General features: G+C 34.8%; 1 protein-coding gene and 1 long non-coding RNA gene across 6 annotated transcripts in view; both read right to left on the reverse strand.

The window, feature by feature from the left end:
- Positions 1-19,303, reverse strand: part of FBXW7 (F-box and WD repeat domain containing 7) — a 207,780-nt gene that overhangs the window by 113,115 nt on the left and 75,362 nt on the right. The window lies entirely within an intron of this gene.
- Positions 1,954-7,419, reverse strand: LOC132519711 (uncharacterized). Its single transcript, XR_009540260.1, has 3 exons — positions 7,316-7,419; positions 6,604-6,702; positions 1,954-1,996 (listed from the first exon to the last, which is right to left on the reverse strand). It is a non-coding gene; the product is annotated as an uncharacterized LOC132519711 (long non-coding RNA).

The raw sequence follows: 19,303 nt of genomic DNA on the forward strand, positions 1-19,303 counted from the left end.
ATCTTGACCATTAAAAAAAAAAACGGTTGATGTTTCTTTTAAGTCTATTTCAATCTACAGATTTATTTTCTATACCTTTCTTAAAATTTATCTGTTTGATCTGTTTTTCATAGTCTGGATTTGACTAATTGCATACACGTGATACAGTTCAACACATTTATCCGTCCTTTGTATTTCCTCATTCAAACTGGCAGCTGGATCCAGAGGCTTTATTAGGCTTGGTTTGGTCCCTCTGTCACAGCGTGGTGAGTTATTTCATTAGGAGTCACCTAGCGTCTGGTGTCCTTCCTTTCATGATGTTAGCAGCTGTTGATATTCGGTGTCTCCATCCATTAATTTATTGGAGGCTGCAAAATGTTAGTATTATAACTAACATAGTTATAATAATTGAATCACATAGTGATTCAATATTTTTATACATTATACTCCATTTAAAGTTGTTATAAAATAATGGTTACATTTCTCTATGCTATACAATGTATCATTGTTATTTATTTTATACATAGTAGTAGGGATAGGAGATTAAGAGATACAAACTACTATTAAAACATAATCATACAGACACTCTTTTGAGGTGTATGTGCTACTTCTCTTTCCTACCATTTTAAACAAAGTTTAATCAAGAAATTACAATGAATTACCAAGTATGTGATAGGAAATGAAGCAGATACATGACACATAAAAACCAACAATCTTGCCCTAAGATAGCCTGAAACCTAGCTGGAGATACAAGTAAGTACTACTTTGTATTACCAATAACTTGGTTTTCTGTTATGCTCTGGATATGTAATAGAAGTTCCAAGGAGGAAGAAATCTTACGTGGCCAGAAACATGACACAGCTCTGCACATGAAAGACACTAGATAAATACTAAAGGCAGAACAAATGAACAAAAAGAATTGGTGAAGTTGTACATATACAGAGAATTAAGTAGGGTCCTCAACAACTAGCAACACAAAATTTGCTCCTCACCGAAAAAGAGCCCTAAAATCTGAATACACACCTGAAATATTTCATAGATTCTAAAAGGCACATTTTTTTCATATCTCAGCTTCTCTGAAATTGATGGCATGCCATAGTTTAAATAAGCAGCATTTTTCCTTTTATAATAGTTAAAATAATTGTGTACCTCAAGCTTCATAGATTTGATCAAATATATCAATTGATTCTAATATTGTATGTTAACATGATTTCAAAATTAATCACTTACTACATGCAAATTTGGATATGTAATTATAATTTTTATTATGAGTAACAGTTCAAAAATTTAATGAAAGCCAGACATGGTGCAATGTCAAATCCTATGAGTTCTGATTCTTAAAATTTCAAAACATAAAAGAACATAATAACAACCACTACAAACTCATATAACACATCCTCCATAAAATCTACAGCATGCGTATCCTCTAACATTACTGCAAATGGTATTGTGAGGTAAATAACTGCAGATAATGTACACAAATCTCAGTTACAGAAATATAGGAAGATATTCCTTCTTTTTTATACTAAAAGGTAGCAAGCTTGGGAAAAGAAAATAATCTTTGTTGCTGTATTTTTATCTATAAATAGAAGAATAAAATAATGACCATATTAAAGAATAGAAATTTTACTGAGAAACAAATAGAAAGGGGTTAATTTCATATTAACCAAATTAATTTCATATTCATTTATAAATTACTCCAAAGGAAAACTTGTATGATCAACATAATGCATTAGTATAAAATAAGTAAACTGGTATATTTTATTTTGACTGGGGGAAGATGCCATGTTTTTTAAAAAAGTAAACAATGAATTTGCCAATGCCTGTCTATTATTGTGTAACTAGGGAAACAGTTTACAGTCTACTGGAAAAGTGCAAACAGGCATGAATAAAACTGCTGACACAACCTTAAGTACAGCATCCTTCACTTCAAAGCAGTACTAGTCTAATTAGAACAGGAACTTACATAAAGTAAAGAGCTTCCCTACCAATCTTTTACCATTATCAGCATCAATATCTGAATAGAAAAGAATATGAATTAGTGAGACACTAATCAACTAAGGGAAGAATAAACCTTAAATCAGTAGGAGAATCTCATGTATGCACCCAAATGTATGTATATGTGTACATACAGGAATTAGGATAGGATAGGAATTAAGATAGCAATTATAGTAGTCAGTGAATCTGACTTTTGCTACCTGCCCCTTTGCTTGCCAAGGGGTAACCTTGGGCAAGTCACTTAATCTTTGCAGTCTCAAATGTCAGCATTAGAAAAGGAAGTAACATTTGTTATCTGCTATATGCCAATCACTGTGCTAGATGTTTTATGTACATTCTGTCTTAATCTTCAAAAGAATCCTACCAGATAATTAGTATTATCCTCACACAACCAAAACTCAGTCACCTAAATTTGATTCATTCCGACAAATCAGCCTAACTCCAAAGCCCCTTTCCTTTACTACATGGTAATATATAAATATAAACATGAATGTGCACAAATATAGTTCAATACATGAATGATGACAAAGCAATGGGACAACTAGAGGCTACTATTTTTCTACAAAACACGTTTCTGTAGTGAGAATTACTTCATTCATTCATCATTAAGGGATGAGGTCAGAATAATGTAAAAGTCACATTGGCCCAGAAAAAATATTCTCCAGCATAGTAATGTTTTAAAGCCATCAGGGACAAGCTTCCTCACAGAGAGAGCCTTAGCAATATATGATGACCTTAAGGAAAAAAAAACTAAAAATTTTGTAGAAGAGGCCAAGCAGAGGCTGGTTAATGGTCAAGAACTGCTAGGATTTCCACAATGTTAAATTATCTGGCCAAGCTGTGAGTACAGATAAATAATTCATGAAAATACCTTTCCCATGTTTCCTTTTTCTTAAGAAAAGGGGGGTTGGGGGTAGGGAGGACTACTAAAGGAGGCTACATCCTGGATCAGAATATTTAATTTGGACAATTTATCTTAAACAGAATTGAATGCCCTCATGGACCTACATATCAAAGGAGAAGACTAACTGATGTTGGGTACAAATGTTTAGCTATATTAATATTTTTATTAGAACCGTTATCAGTAAGGCAACTTGTTTTGCCTTATTATAAAGGTCAAATCTAAGACCTAGTATGTAAAGAAGACATGAAAAACCTAGGCATGTAAAGAAGAAATATTTTAAATTATCTATAATCTCATCATCCAGAGATAATCACTTTATAAATTTGTTGTATTTGCTTCCAGTCTTCCTCACTACAATGTGCAACTAATACATATTTTCAAAATTGATGTCATGGTAGGTTAAACTCCATGAAAATGTCGATATTAAACCACTAGGCCTACAAAAATGGCAATTTCATACGGTTCAACCTAACACCATACATGCACTACATGTGTATGGACATATAAAATTTGATATGCATATGAATCACCTGAGTGGACTGTTTAAAAATGAAAATCCCTGGACCCAATTCTAGTGATTCTGTCAGTGGGTTCTGATGTGTATTTGTGCATTCAACTACCATCCTGAATGATACAGATATAAGTGATCTCTGAACCGCACTTTGAGAAACATTACTGCAAACATAGTACAAATGCTTTAAATGAATAATTATTGCAACAATGAGAAGTATATTCCAAAAAGCTGAGTAAGAAGGGAATATATCACTTTCTTCTCATTCAAGACACAAAAATTAAGTAATCATATAATGTCTTCAGACAAAAACTTGGCTTCATCTCTGCAGTCACTGCTTAATTGAAAGTGCAAATACTTTAAAAGTATATTAAAGTACAGTATTTTACCACAATTAAAAAATATATATTTTTTTAAGTATAAGTTTTAATATTGGCTCTGCTATTTCCTAGCTGTGTGATTTAACGTAAGTTATGTAACCTCTCAGAGCCTCAGTTTCCTCATTTTTAAAAATGACAGTAAGAACACCTATCTCATAAATGGCATAATTAATGTAGAAGTGCTTAGGATAGCATCTGGTCCAAGTTAAGGGTCCAATAAATCTTTGTTATAATTATTATGACACGATCATCATGGTGAATGCACCTAATTCAATCAACCCACAAATGACTTTGCCCAGGCAAAAAAGAGGACTGTGTTCAGCTTATCTGATAGGCCCTATATGGAAAAAGCAGTAGCAACATAAAGGCTGCCTTTAAAAAAAAATGCTGACTAAAAAATATGCCAGGTGGGGAAACAAACTCTTTAACAACATTATCTTTGTTAGAGAGCATAGGAAAAAATGGCAGCTCCAGAATTTAATCCCAAACTTGTTCTTTTATTTATTATCTAGAATAATTATCCTATTTAGAGAATATTGGATATCAACAAGACAAGTGTTCTTAAGCAAAAACATGTGCCTCTCTGCCCTCCAGCCCCAAAACAGGAAAAATGAAAGGAGACATTTCAATATCACCTAAAACCTGGTTCTTTAAGAAATTTCATCCTTCCTCCTAACTTTAACATGCTTCCAGGTCAAGTATTACCATACCTCACAGTGGTAAGAGTCAACTCATTTCTTTTTAATGGACATTTTAGAAGCATGCTTAAGGAACCCTGAAAATGTTCATATACAAATTGATCAAGGTCATCAAGTACAACATATTAGTGGCAGAGTGTGATTAAATCCAGGTCTTTTAATTCTTGATCTAGAGCTCTTAAGAAAAAGCAGTTCCACTAGGGCTAGGACTTCACAGAGTGTTGAATTACAGGTCACAGTATCTCCTATCTTTTATAACCAATCTTTTTAAAAAGTAGTCAACACTTCTGATATTCACTTCCTTTCCTCCTATTTGCCCGCCCCACTGCAAAAAAGCTTTCACCAATCCAGTGAAACTTACTAGTAATTTATTGGTAATCCACCACTTAACATTTCAATATATATGAAATTTCAACACATCCTTGACCAAATCTCGTATGGTATTAACATCCTTATGTTCATGTTATCAGTGTTCATAGAGGGTTTTTTTGGGGGGTGGGGGTGGGGGTGGGCGGGGGGTTAATAAACTTGTTACCAATTGAATAATAAAAGATTTCAAATACTAGTGTTTAAATTATATTAGTCTTCCATAATTAAAGTTTTAAGTATCTGAATTTAGGATAAAGTATAGAATGATATTGGAAATGTTTGCATCTTTCAAGAAACACAAAGGCCTCAAATACTATGGGCAAGTATTTAAGTACATCACAAAGAGAAGCTGTCTTCACTTGGAGGTTTGACTATCATATACAATGGCAATTTTATGCCCAATTGCTTCTATAGCAAATTATTAACATTAATTAATGTAAATGTTTTAGATGTGGTTGAAAGAAATAGCACCTCTATTGTGGCAAGAAAATAAATATGATTTAAGAATGTAAATTAGGGAAGGACAGAGAATTCAGTATTTTTATGTATCAGGCTGTGTACAAAACACTTCACATGTTAGATAGTTAGAGAGGTAAAGGAGTTGGTGAGGAATGTAAAGAGGGGAGATAATTTTCTTTCCTAATGCAAAGCCCTAAGCAGAACTTCAAAGTGGGCAAAATCTTGGGCACCTGAGTCTGATGGTCCTTTACATAACACTAGTTCTATTCTGTTTTAAGCTTTGGTCTTATACTTCTATATTTATAATCAACTATTTGTTTAAAATGCATAAAGGAAAGATGAAAGCAAAGATTATTAAAATATAATCACTGAAAATTCATAATCTTGGATATTAAATTTTTAATATCCAATTTTTAAATTTTTAAATTGCTATACCCTTAAACACTACTCTAAAATAGCTACTATGTTTTCATCAACATTCCTTAGAATTGGTTCAACTCAGAGTTCCTAAATGTTGTTATATCTATGAGACCACTAAGAAAGCAAAAGACCAAAAAAGGATATAAAACAACTCTTAATACAACTCCTCACTAGTACAAGAATTTACCATAATCCCATTATCATAATTATAGCTAGATGAAATTGATGAAATTTACAAATGTGAGAAATATTCTGTTTCATTTAGATGACATAGGACAGTTAACATAAATTGTTATATTTTAGAGATGTGCTCTCATGTTCAACACCAAAGTATGTTGATACACATGTTGATGCTAAACTAGGAGCAGGGAGCAGAGATTATATTCAAGACTACTAGTACCAATGAACTTTTTACGAACTGATGGATGAAATAACACATAATCTCTAAAATTTCATGGGGGCATTCAATTACCTGTAAAATTACTGAGGTTACCCATAACTTACAGCAAAGAAAACAAAAAAGAGAAACTCACTATTCTAATTTTAAAAATACATGCTGCTGCTTTAAGTGGCCAGCAGCCTCACAGCAACTCGGGGCTGCAATCACAACATCCATTAGAGTCCTCCACAGCTCAGAGCAGGCAAGCAAGTGGTTGTCAGTGCAGCTAGTAAATCACCTGATCCTATTACAAAATCAATTACTGCAGTGCATTTCCATTGCTACAAAATTTGATGATGACAAAATGATACTGGATAGCTACTGCAAGGTCAAGAAAACTGCTCAGAACATCTTTAATTGATCTTTTATTTTTAATCATTTGGTCTTAGTTATAATGCATCCATTTTAATTGTATATTTTTATTTGAAATAAATCTATGTAGTTACCTTTGGTTGCCTGGGACACTCGATGGATAATCTCTGCAACTGGTCTGATGTATGGCTACCAGGGAACAGGTCGGAGCAGCAGGTCGAACGGCTCAACCTCTTCATTAAAGAAGAAATAACGCTGCAGCCACAGCCACACATTGACTTGCTCATTTAACTTAAAAAATCAGAGAATTTAACTTAAAAAATCAGAACTGGTAATGTCCCATGTATACTCAAAATTGGCTAACTGCCTCATTCTGCAGCTCTCTGGCTGAAAGAAACACTGTTAAAAAAGAATAAAACAACAGCTTCCCTACAGAAGATACCAGCCACAAACTCATTGCCAAGAAAAACTCGATATTAAAAGCAGAAGTCTCCCGGCTACTCTTTAGAAAGAAGGTAGGGTGCTTTAATATTTTAAACTGTTTTATATTAAAGCCCAAGTACTGAATAAAGGAGCAAACTCAAGATAATGTACCCCCAAATTATACTAACCACTCTTTCTGTCCTCCATCAGTTTAGATCTGCTTGCCTACTCCTCCGGCTCAGCCTATCCAACCTGTTCCCTCTGTAAATGCACACTGTCTCAACAACCAACAGGAATGAGCCCCACCCCTCCCTGTCCCCATACACTCTGTTCAAGAACCGCTCAATATCTGGAAAAGAACTGCTGCTGCATTGCTTTGAGAAACAACAGGGAGCAAATTACTGGACGGATTCTTTAACTTACCAATCAGAACTGCTGACCCTTTATGACTCTACGATTCAAGAAGCCAGCCAAACTCTCACAGTAAGAATAATCAACTGATTTTACTTCTTTATTACAGATTAATTTATAGGATTGTTTTCAATCTTGTTATTCAATCTAAAATACAAAAACATAGGCATAACTATTTTTTTAAACAAAATTTAGACAGTAGCTAGTAAAAATCTTTGAGTATTGCTGGAAGAGGGCAGGACGGTGGTTGATAGGCAAAGTAAAAACTTCCTTCTGAATACTGTACTTAAACTTGAGAAATATGGAGCAATACAATTCTATAGCAAAACCAGTGGTGTTGATAATGACAGAATAACTAAGAAAGAGAATCCAAGGAGACCCCTGCTATCATAAATGTAAGAAGAGTTTAAAATGAGAAGGAAAGGGCATGTGACTACATAGATAGGTATTGACAATAAGTGAAAAGCCACCAAAAACCTGGTTGTTTTGATACTGAATCTTCTCCTACCTGGTTACCTGCATCTCATTAAAAAGATTCAAAAACCACAAACCACCCTGAAAACATAAACAACAGTATTAATTATGTTAGCCATACTCTAGTATCTTTTGCCAATAATATATAAAGATATATATATGTATGTATACCATGTAATTATAATCCACAGGACAAGAGAGGGTCACATTAATACAAATACTTTATAGTCTTCCCAAATAATCAGACTTCAAACAACTGTAACTTAATGAACATTCACAGATCCACGATTATCAGTCTGTTAACAGCACCGTTTTTGAGGAAGATAGTCTAAAAACTAAAAAGAAATACCTTGTATTAAAATGTATATTTTAAAAACTTCCTGTTTTCTGTGGCATTGAAAGGTTCTTTATTTGTGTATATCTCATGTTCAATTTCTTCTTTGGTTTAAATCTAAAAAGAACCAGTATTGCCTCTTCCTTCACCTTGCGCTGCCCTTTTGATATTCATGTTAAACTTAAATCAATTTCCAGAATATCTAAAAACAGGCATGCACTTCACATTGCATTTTTAAAAATCCGCTTGTAGATAAAGGCTACGGAAACAAACAAGCAAAATAATGCAGTAACCTTTTACTCGCCTGCTGGAGGTACTGTCTGCTGCATAGAATTTTAAATCCTCATCTGCAGAGGCAATTGAGCTGATATTGCCAAGTACTCTGCTTTTCCTGTGCTGCTGCTATCCAGCTATTCATCGAAAGAGCAAATTACCATGGAAAATGTGAAGTACTGTAAGTTTAAGTTTCTTACATGATTTAACAAAAGAACTTCTAAAATCTAGCTATAGCTTGCTCCATCACATTTTCAGAGGCTTGTCAGACACGTTGGAGAAAAAGATCTTATTGCTGCTAATGCACTCCTCCTAGCAAATGTGCGAGATTGGGAAGCTTAGAGAGGTAATGAAAAAATTAGTACATCATCCGAACGTAAGGACAATGTACTGAGCATTAAAACCTCATGCAATTTATATTGTCAACAAATATATAGCATGCCCATAATAATATGAGGTTTTTATTAGCTTTATAATTAACACAGCCTTTAAATAAATCATTGTGTCTAATATTACAGACAAGCATCAATAACAATCCTCACCAAATGCTGTTAGTGAAAGTAAGTTATTTTACTAGCTACTCAGCATCAATGTTGTTTCTAAACAAAACCATGAAATAAAAGATGCAAAAGTATAGATTACTACTTGTGAAATAACTTGATGTGTAGTGCTTCGTTTCCCTCATTCCCCATCAATACCCTCTGGATCTTACACTAGTTATAACTAAAATCGAATGTAAGCAATAAGTGCTATTTTCTTTACTTATTATTTTTCCTTCTGTGTCAGCTAATTTAATGTACTATTGATTTTTAGGTTGCATACAGATGGAGGCAGAAGGCAAGTCAACAAAGAAACAGCTTTAAAAACTCGCAGAAAATGAAACGTAACATATTTAGGGAAAAAAAACAGTTAACAGTTATCTTTGTATGGCTAGAGTTATATTCACCAAGAGGTGGAAACAACACTAATATTTGCTCACTAATGACATTAAGCATCATGATTATTTTTTAATAAATTAACTGCATTTTAAAGTTGTGCTTTGCCCCTTAATTACAAGTAACTCTGAATACCAAAAACTTGCTTTAAAAATTTTAACCATCTATTACTATTGAATAAATTTCTACTTCTCTAAGAAATAAGGTGACCAGTTCTATTACATGGTAGTCTAAAACATGTGAAATCTACAAACACAGCCCTGCAGGTCAGGGCATCCTTCCTCAATGCCCAAATGTATTGATATATACATAAGTAAGCACAAGCTAACTTCAATAGTTCCCCTAAAGTAGAGCATATGGAACAGAAACACTCAATTGACACTATTATATATTTAAAACTTGTCTTTCATTTTAAAGACTTTAAGATATTGCCACATACAGTTTCCCAGAGAAATTATTCCAGCAGTTCTCAAAATATGGACTTGGGTGTGGTCTCTGAGACCCTGACATAAAGTCTATGAGATCAAAATTATTTTCATAATACTAAGATGTTAGTTGTGTTTTTCACTCTCAATCTCTCATGAGTATACAATGAAGTTTTCCTCAGACAACATGGTTTGTTATATCTTAACAGACTGAATGCAGAAGCAGATAAGAGAATCCAACTATCTTTCATTAAGCCAGACTTTAAATACATTTGTAGAAACGTAAGACAATGTCATCTTTCTTATTGACTTTTTTTGTTTGGGGAAAATAAGGCTAATTCCCCCAAAATATATTAATTGCGTTAACATGTAATTACCAGTTATTTTTAAGTGAATTTAAAAGAATGCAGTACTTTTTAAACTTCTCAGTTTTACTTTCTAATAGGTTAAATATTGAGAAATATAACTCAAATAAATCAAACGTCTTTGGGGTCCTAAATAATTTCTAAGAGTATAATAGGGTCCTGAAACACAAAAAAGTTGACACTGACTAAAAATTTTTGCTCACATTTTTCCTTCAGTCAAGGCTTACAGTTTGGGTTTATAAAAATGACTTCAGCAATTTTAAAAGCAGTGATTCTAAAAACATTCGTTTTAGAATATCAAATATAAAAAGTTTCTGAATTTTCACTGATGTCATTTTAATACTCAACTTGGTCACCTTAATTATTGAGTACAATTATTATCAGCTGTGTCTCACAGTAATGCTAAAAACGAAAATCTATTTTTTAAAAGTAGTAGATAACTGATAATTATGTTCATAAGTGAGATATTAAAATCTAGCTTGTAAACACATATACAGTGAAAAAGAGAGCAAAGCAGTTGTTAGAAAAAGGAGAAATGTGAGATTACATATATTCTAACATAAAAATAAACCATAAGAACAGTTTCTAAAATTCATCTTATCTGTACAAAATTACTAGTTTTAAATCATTTTTTTCCCCCTAAGAAGAAATACATAGCCTTCAAATAAAAGAGTCAGCCCTCCATATAGGCAGATGTGGAACCCACGGATACGGAGAGCCAACTGCACTACACCATTTACATGAGAGATTTGAGCATCTGCGAACTTTGGTGTCTGGGGGGGGGGGTCCTGGAAACAACCTCCCGCAGACACCAAGGGATGGCTGTACACCTCAAGATGTGATAAACAGATGACTGGGGGGAGAAGAAACGATAAAGACTATATGAAAGACAACTAGAGAAATTACAGTAAGACAACAATTACTTTATAGCAACTCCTATTGCTGAGAATATGTTGAATATTTGATATATTATGACTTTATAGTCTAACACGGGATAGACGGCTTATCACCTTAAATTTTAATGTACTAGGCCACGTTTTCCCCTGTAAGTTCCACATGGTTAATTTTCAAAGGGGTTCTCCTTAGTTGTCTTTGGCCAAACCCCATGTCCTCAGTATTCAAGAGCTTTAGTTCCCATTCGTTCATTCATTCAACTATTTACTAAGCACCAACCATGTGCTAGGCAGGGATACGTAATGAAGAAGTTGCAATGCACAAAACAGATAAAATCCCTCTTACCTTCATTAAACTTATATTCCAGGAGAAGACACACAACAACAAAACAGATATTTACTATAGGAGATGGTGATAAATCATAAGGAGAAAAAAAAGAAGAAGAACGAAATGGCCGGGAAAAGCCTCATTTTTCTTATTAGAAATATAAATAATACTTTTAAAGATTTAGGAATATGATTCAAGATATTATTGATATTTCTATATTTGTCTTTTGTTTTTGTTTTTAAGGTATTTTTAAAGTAAATCCCAGATATCATGTCACTCCCTTCCCCCACCCACACACATATCTTTAATTTTGCCATTGCCTTATATAATAACAAAATCACTATTATCACACTTATCAAATTAAGCTTCCAAGGTATTAACTAATACCAGTCAATACTCAAATTTCTAAGACTGCCTCAAGAATGTCTATTTTAGATAATGTGATCTAAACAGAATCCAAAAAGAACTACTCTTGGTATGTGATTCTTGTTTCTCACATCTCTTTCATTTGAGAGCAACTCCCCTGCCCCTCTTTTTCATGCCACTGACTTGCAGAAACCACTTTAGTTTTCTTATATCCTGAAACTGTCTATATGCTTCTTCACTATGTCATTTACCCTGTACCCCAATCTTTCCTATTTCCCACAAATAATTTTTGATAATGACTATTCCAAATTCCAAATTTAACAGAAATACTAGAGATTTGAGGTGGCAGACACAGGAGTCCTTCTAACTCCAGAGAATCAAACAGCAATTTAAGGCTATTGGTAATTTTCAAACACTTGCTGAAATTAATTTGAAACATTTAACGTGGTGCAATAGCTCTGAAAAGACAGAAGAGGGAACTATAATATTTAGGAATTCCACATTTAAATAGCACTAACTTTAGTTTCAAATTTAAACACTGAGTTTCAACGTGGCAATGGTTGAAAATATAGTAATGATTACTACTTTATATATCCTCCCTCCAAAAACAAAACAAACAAAAACCCTAGAATACAGAAGAAAAAGATTTGCAAGAACAGGGTAAAGACTGAATGCACAGATATTTATAAGTTGTATCATACTAATAAATAATAACCATTAACAAAAGCTATCATTTAAAATTATTTTACCAAACAATACATTTCTACTTTCTAAATATTTATCTTCAGTGAGCATATATACATTAAAACCAAGGTATGTGTTTTATAATAGCCATTTTAGTTCAAAATGGTAAGTTAAAATTATGTTTTGAAAAATAGTTTTCTTGAAGTCATCAGGAAAATCCAGAAATTAAGGGTTTTACAGCAAGTTGTTTTTGCATATCCATTTATTCAAAGGGAAACTGCAAAAAGACCAGTAATAATGACATCTCAAGAATAAGCATAGTCTACTACTACTACTACTAAGATGTTTGCTCTGAAAAATCCTGACATTTTGTTAAAATGTAAATTTAATTTATATAAAAATATAAATCTGTCACTTTAATTAAAACTGAAGTACTTTATAGCAAGTACATAAAAGAAGAGCAAAATTTATACAAACATGACTGCTACTCTACCAAGGCAAGACAGAAGAGAAATAGCTAGGTTACTATAGGACAAAAGTCAGGCAAGCTTTCTGTTACTATCTAACAAGGATCCCCTTTACTCCAGTTTCCAATAACATGTGCGCTTCCTTCCGAGCCCCTACCAGCAGTACCATTAATGTTCATGTTTCCACCAAATTCTGTTTATGACATTTTGGCATTTCTTTAAGAAGCTATAGGCTTTCTTTACTTTCTTCTGAGTCCTCATCTTCAGGATCTTTACCATCCATGTTTCTACCAACAGTACATTCAAGGCAATCTACGCTTTTCCTACCATATTCCTCAAAATTCTACTCATTACCCAATCTCAAAGTCGCTTCTATATGTGCAGGTATTGGTTACAGCAGCTCCGCCCACTTCTGTACTAGCTTCCTAGGGCTGCTGTAACACATTACCACAAGGCTGCTGGCATATCACAACATGAATTTATTCTCTTACAGTTCTTGAGGTCAGAAGCCCAAAATCAGTTTCAGTGGGCTAAAAATCCAGGTGTTGGGGCTTCCCTGGTGGCGCAGTGGTTGAGAGTCCGCCTGCCGATGCAGGGAACACGGGTTCGTGCCCCATTGTGGGAAGATCCCATATGCCGCGGAGCGGCTGGACCCGTGAGCCATGGCCGCTAAGCCTGCGCGTCCGGAGCCTGTGCTCCGCAACGGGAGAGGCCACGACAGTGAGAGGCTCGCGTACGGCAAAAAAAAAAAAAAAAAAAAAAAATCAAGGTGTTGGCAGGCCAGTGTTCTTTCTAAAGGCTCTAAAAGATAATCTGTTTCCTTGCCTTTTCTAACTTTTAGAAAGCTGCCTCATTCCTTAGCTCCTGGCCCTTTCCTAAATCTTCAGAGTGTACCACTCTAACCTCTTACCTTCAGTCTCCCATCTCTTTCTTCTGCCCTGACCTTCTTACCTCCCTCTTTTAAGGAGTCTGTGATTATACTGGGCCCACCAGGGTAATTCAGGATAAACTCCCCATCTCAAGATCCTTAAGTTAATCACATATGAAAAGTTCCTTTAGCCACATAAGATAGTATAGTCACAGATTTTGGAAATTAGGACATGGACATTTTTGGGGCTGGGGATACTAGTCAACCTCCCACAATATACCAAAAAAGCATGAAATATAAAAGAAAAAGATATAAACTCAGCTTCATCAAAATGAAAAACTTCTAAACTTCAAAAGACATTGGTTAAAAAAAATGAAATGCAAGCCACAAACAGGGAAAAACCTCAAACAGTTACACAAAGGACTAGTTTCTTATAAAGGTAAACATATACCTACTATATGATTCCACTATTGCACTCAGAGGAAAAAGGAAAGCACATGTCCACATGAAAAAATCCATGCAAATGTTTGTAGCCGATTTGCAATAGCCAAAAACTGTTAACAACCCAACACAGCAACAGGTAAATGGAAAACAAATTGTGACGTATCAAAATCAAATCAAAATTTTAGTATTCCATAATAAAAAGGGACAAAGTATTGATAGTCCATCCAACAATATGGATAAATCTCCAATTTATTAACCTGGGGGAAGGAAGCCAGAGAAAAGAGGAGACGTATTATATGATTCTACTTATATAACATTCAAGAAAATACAAACTAACCTGTAATGACAGAAAGGAAAATCAGTGTTTGCCGGGAAAGTGGGGGAGGGGAGGGAGGAATTACAGAGTTATAAGGAGGATTTTGGGGATGACGTATATATTCATCTTGAATGTGGTGATGGCTTCATGAGTACATACATGTGTCAAAAGTCATCAAATTATGCATTAATTACATCTAAATAAAACTAAACTTTTTAAATTTAAAAATTAGAACATGGAAATGAAGCAGAGAAATTAAAATCTGAAACCTATTTTTTTGGTAGAATCTTAATAAACAGTCTGCAAAGTAAAGAATACCAAAGACAACTTGAAAGATTAAAGATGTTACACTGACTCTGTAATACAATTTAAAATACATTCAATATATGTATTTGGTCTTTGGCCCCAGTTCCCGGCAAAAGCCCGTGACTTTCCTGAGTGATAAAAGTGTCTTTTGTTATTCATTCTCGGATAACAACTAGGTGTCCTACAATTCAATTCAATTCTGATACTAACCAGAGTTAGTGTCAGAATGCACAAATTAAAGGTACAATCCTTCCATTCTGACACTACCTCTGTCAAAGCCCCTTTCAACCACTCCTGAGTTTATGCTAATGAGGTGACTAAAAGTGGTATTACAGAGCTTCAGGATGGGGGTTGGTCACCAGAAAAACTTTCAGCCCCACCTCTCAATCTCCAGGGACAGGAGAGGGGCTGGAGATTAAATTCGATCACACAAAACCAATGGTTTAATCAATTACCCCTACATAATAAGACCTTGATAAAAACACTAAACATTGTGGCTTAAGGGATCTCCCTTGTTGGTGGATGCATTGATATGGTAGGAGGTGGCATTCACAGAAAGCGTGAGGAGAGGACATGCAAGCTCTATATGGCCCCTACCCTCACCCCAGACCTTGCCTATTCCTCTCTTCCATTTGGCTGAGTTGTATCCTTTAAAATAAAAGTATAATCATAAGTACAGAGTTTGCAGCGAGTTCTGTGAATCATTCTAGGGAATCATCCAATCTTTCTAGTTGTACAAACCTCTGAATTTGTAAACAGGTCAGACAGAAGAGCAGGTAGCTTGGGGATCACACTTGTGACTGGCATCTCAAGTAAAGGCAGTTTTGTTGGAAACCTTGCCCTTTAACTTGTGGGATTTAACATTAACGATAGTTAGTTTCCAAACTGAATTAAACTGAATTGTAGGACACCTGAGAATTGGAGCTGGAATACAGATATTAACTGTGGAATTTAGGAAAGATTTCTGGTTAGAAGGTAAAGGAAAACGGTAGTGGTACTCAGTTTCCACTGGACTTCTCCACCACTCTTATCCTCCCCAACACCATAAAAAGGAGAAAGTTCAGGAGACTTTTGTAAGTTGATGTTTAAAATAAACTTTCTAAGCAGATTGACACAGTGGTCAAAAATAAACTTTATTAGTTTCTGAGGCACATTTATTTTCACCTTCAGAGAGAGTGCCTAATAAATTTCTGACTTTTTTAATATTTTTAACTCTCAGAGATAAAAGATATGTATCAACTTAGTCAACTGAAAAGAATGATCCAGATGTGCATGATCCATCATAACACTGAGACATTATTAGGAAATCAACACATCTGGGCTCCAGGTCAGACAAACCTCAGTAGGCAATACTATCTTAGACAAACCACCATCTCATAAACAGCCATTTGCTCATTTTAAAATGACAGCATAATAATCTCATGTTGGATTGCTACCCTAGTCCCATCTCTGTGTAAACCAGCTCTGTTAAGAGTCAACTGACTTCTAACTGGAAAGCACTGCTTACAGTATGGGTATGAAAAGAAACAAGTCCAAAAATCAAACAGAGAAAGAGGGAGGGAGAGAGAGACAGACAGAGAGAGACAGAGAGAGGAAGGTGGGAGCTTGTGATTGGAAAACCACCCCAGTTATGTTTGGTTTGCTATGTCACTTCTATGGGTCACTGGAAAGTCTTAGCATGTGATGAGAGATTGATAAGCAATTCAATCTTTTCCACTTTGTAGCACAGCTGAAAGCAAAACCAATACAGCCCTAACATAGCTAGACAACCACAATTAAAATGTTCCCCAACTGGCATGATCAACTTATGGAAATTAGGATCTAGTTACTCCTCTGCATATTCACTGCAAGGTGCAGTGAAACAGCCCCAAATGACAGGTGAGAAGTGGTGGTCCAGTGGTAAAGAATCCACCTTCCAACGCAGGGGACATGGGTTCGATTCCTGGTCGGGAACTAAGATCCCACATGCCTCGGGGCAACTAAACCTGTGTGCCACAACTACTGAACTCGCATGCCTCAACTAGAGAGCCCACACTTTCTGGAACCCGCGCGCCACAACTACAGAGCCCACGTGCCCTGGAGCCTATGCACCACAACTAGAAGAGAGAAAAGAACGTGCATGCCACAACTAGAGAGAAGCCTGCACACCACTAAGAAAGTGGTATTCTCTGCTAAGTTACTAGCCAAAATAGTACAGCAAGTTCAGACTACAACATAACTTTACTACCTAAAGTAACATCCCATCTATCATTAATGCCATGAGAAAAATAGTCAAGCCAGAAAGATGACTTCAGGATCATCATATTTTCAAAACTATCAGCAGATCCACTTTTTTCAATCAAGCTTTGGGGCATATCTCTTTGAGGCAAATAAGTCGCTACAATACTATAGCCAAGTTAACTACAAGAGTAGCCAAAACATGCAAAGAGCAAACCCAATAGTCATTCCTAAGATTCTTTTTATAGACAGCAGTTAATTCAGTTAACCCTGGTGATAAATGGGGAATCATATCATAGGCAGACTGACCTTACATTAATACAGCAGTGATTCCAAACCATGGGGGAAGTGTGGTTTGAAAAAGCACAATCAATACTACAATAAAAACACCAATTTTCTTTGTACTACAAAGTACAGAAAGTAATACTTTATAAATCCCTAATACTAACACCTTCCAACTGTGGATAATAATAGGTAAGGATGGGGGAGGGCAAACCTTCTGCCATAACTATAAAATGGAGTGTAACAATGGTTTTAATAGGTATTAAGGGAGGGGGAAAGGAGGGAATGCGGAAAGAAAAATGCCCTAGGGCACTGACTTGCCTATTTGGAAAAGTCAGGGATGAGTTAAACTGTAAACTCTCTGCAATGGCATCCCTGTACAATAACCGAGATTCAAATGGGACCCTAAGTTATCCAAAAATGAACTATGGTCATGATATGCTACTTTTTAAAAAAGCAAAGTGTACGACATATTATTAAAATAGTCATATCAAAAACATTAAAATTTTTCTTTTTACTATCCAGAACAAATTCTGTGGAATTTACATTTTATCATAAAGTTTCTAATTATATTGGAGCTAAAATTGCTAATTTCCATAACAAATAGATTCGGAGAAGTCAGAAATCCTCAAAAGCAAGATCTGGGGATGTAATACACATAAATATACATTACTATATAAATAAATATGTACTATACCTATTCTGAGTTAAAGAAGTAACAATACCAAACAGAAAATGTTTACTTTATGCTATTCATAAGATAGTGATATTCAACCATTTCCTCCCAAACAAAATCTTAAATGGAACTATAATATTTGAAAGATATTAACAATATCTGCAAACAAAATCTTAAATGGAACTATATTTGAAAGATATTAACAATATTATTAGTGTAAAGTTATGTTAAGTTATATTTACTTACATAAAGAGAATTAATAAAACAATGTGGCTGTCTAATAAATGTAAAAATATGTAGTCATGAGTTTTTATCAGTTTCAGCAATTTATTTCTGTATTGTATGGGTTAGACTATATTAAGAAAATCCTGATACATAAAGATAAGTACCTGAATAAGTAATTTCTAAAAGATACATTGGAACATTTCAATCCAAAGCTAAATCACTAACAGTTTCCAACAACTGTTAACTTATTATAAATGTATAAAACTAAACACCCCAAATTTAAAATGAGTACTAATATTATCTGTAATACAATATGCTCGAAATATTTACAGATTCATTAACTGCACAATGACTATATACATTATTGACAAAGCACAAAAAGAACACAGGAGTTGTATATGCATCTGAGTCTCAGCCACATTTAGCTGAGCCCACACCCTCCAGTCCCCTCACCTATGCAGTAGAGTCATCATTCTTAAACTTTACATACAGAATATATCCAGTTGGAAAACTTCCTTAAAAAACACTGGTGAGTTTAAAACTTTCTTTTAAATGACACTGAGAGATGGAAAAGAACTCCTAATATCCAGGAACTTGCCTAGTACCATCTGCCAGCCTTGATATTCTTCTGTTGAACATAAAACAATTTCAAAGAACATTTGCATTAGACATGGTCACTCTGATCAGGATGAACCGTGACTACAAGACCACTCAGTAATCACATCTGGACACAGGCAAAATATGAACACTCTCCAAGCCACAAAATACCAAACATCCCCCTCTTGCAAAAGGTATGAGTGAATGCTGCTTCTTTAACAATTACAGCTCTAGTCTCACTTTATTCTGCTGTCCCTATAGATAAGATTTGTTGGGGTACGAAATCATAAAACTGTTCCTGCTTTTTGACAGTACCTAATCCAGAGTGGACTTCTGCTACCTTGGACCATTCCCAAAATCACTCAACCAAAGCCCAAATCCTTTAAGTCCTGACACCCTCTTACTGGGACCCCATGGTCTCCCATAGTGTGTGTGCTCCCTTGCTGCAATGAGTAGTACACCCAACTTGTCCAACTGCAGGTATGCTTCTGGTGCTCTTTGCTGGAGGACATTGACAATACTTTT

This window comes from Lagenorhynchus albirostris, chromosome 4 (genome assembly GCF_949774975.1).
Source record: "Lagenorhynchus albirostris chromosome 4, mLagAlb1.1, whole genome shotgun sequence".
Taxonomy (NCBI): domain Eukaryota; kingdom Metazoa; phylum Chordata; class Mammalia; order Artiodactyla; family Delphinidae; genus Lagenorhynchus; species Lagenorhynchus albirostris.